The sequence below is a fragment of the Bubalus kerabau genome, chromosome 1, assembly GCF_029407905.1.
Source record: "Bubalus kerabau isolate K-KA32 ecotype Philippines breed swamp buffalo chromosome 1, PCC_UOA_SB_1v2, whole genome shotgun sequence".
Taxonomy (NCBI): domain Eukaryota; kingdom Metazoa; phylum Chordata; class Mammalia; order Artiodactyla; family Bovidae; genus Bubalus; species Bubalus kerabau.
The window spans coordinates 24,783,208-24,784,769 of NC_073624.1; positions in this window are offsets into that span (position 1 = coordinate 24,783,208).

Consider the following 1,562-nt stretch of genomic DNA (forward strand, 5'->3'; position numbering starts at 1 on the left):
CCCAGGCTCCAATGATCCGCAGCCCCGCGCATTTCGAAAGCCTTCTCGGCTCGCCGGCGGCCCAGGAGGGCCGTAGCCGCGCGCTAGAGGGGCCGAGCGCCGCTGCCGCTCGCGGGGGTCGCTTCCTCGCTTACACCCGCTCTGCCAAGTCCCCCGGTCGCATCCCCGCTGCCCAATGAAGGGGATCAAGGCAGAGCAGGGAAGAACCAGAAAACTGTGGGTCCAGGGGCGTGATTGCAGACGAAGGGGACCGTGGAAATCTACAGGAGGGGAGCGGGGCGCGCGGCCTTTCAGGCCACGGTGCGCCCACCGGCCGCGCGCCAGGACCTTTCCCGGATGCCGAGGAACGTTGCCTTCGCCATTTCATCTTCACCCTTGTTAGCGTAGACACTTGTTCTTCCGAAGCTTTTTCTGACTGGGAAAAAAAAGTGTTTTAAAAGCTCATCTAGGATCTGCTGTTTTCCAGACTATGAGTTTTTTTTTTTAAGTTTGCCAAGTCTTTCACCTGGGCCACACCCTATGCTCGCTCCCCTCCCTCCCGGCCAAAATTAAGGTAAAAATCCTGCGCAGTGGGAGAGAGCAAGAGGGTCCACGGTCACACTTGACCCTCCCTTCCCCGCGTGTCGGCATGGGGGCGGTGGCACCGCCTGTATCTCGGCTTGCGTGGGGGTGGGGCAGGGTGGGGTCAGCGCCAGCCGGGACCCCGCAGAACCGAAAGTGTAGCCTTCGCACGTCAATTCGAGGCCCCGTGGAGTGGGGGTGGGGGGGATGGTGGTGCTCTCCGCGTACTGGGCCTGTCCCGCGTGGGAACACACACAAGAGGGAGGCAGGAGTCAGTAAGTGAACAGTACAAAAAGGAGTAGAGGCGGGCTGGGCGCGAAACATCGACGCGCCTCAAAAGGAAGACGAAGAAAACGCCGGGAGAAGGGCGCGCAGCCTGGGGACCGCGGGGCCGGGGGATTGCATCATTGCAGCTCCCCCGCCAGAAAAAAATGGGCTCCGAACCGCGGCCACCATCATGGCGCTCGGGCCGGGCCGCGCTTCCCGCGCGCCTTCCCCGAGCGCACGGGGCCACGGGCGCTTCGCATCGAGCGAGAGATTTGCGGACACGTCCCCCTTCCCTCTTTGGCACCCGGCCCCCACCCGCTCCTGTCTTTTGTGTCCTTGTGGACATGTGTGCGTGCCTCCCCGCGAGTGTGTGTGCAGACCCGAGAACTTGCAGATTATTTTTTTTTTCCTCTTTTTTTTTCCCTCCTGTGCTGGTGGTTGTAAACTTGATTGGCATTGGCTGCGCCCACTGACCCCGGCGCCGAGTCCACTGAAGATTTAAGGTGGATCCGAGAGGCTGCAGCTTCGGGCGGAGTCTCGGGCTTTTAGCTAGTTTTGGAGGAAAAAAAAAAAAAAACCCCCAAACCGTGCGCCCGCCGTGTTTTTACGCATCCCCTGCGGTACCAGCCCTGGCGCCCGCCCCGCCCCGCTGGCTCCTCCCTCCTCTCGCTTCTTTCCCATTGGTCCGCGAGTGCAGTTTGAATTTTTTTTTTCCTTGGGACGCTTGTTTTCTC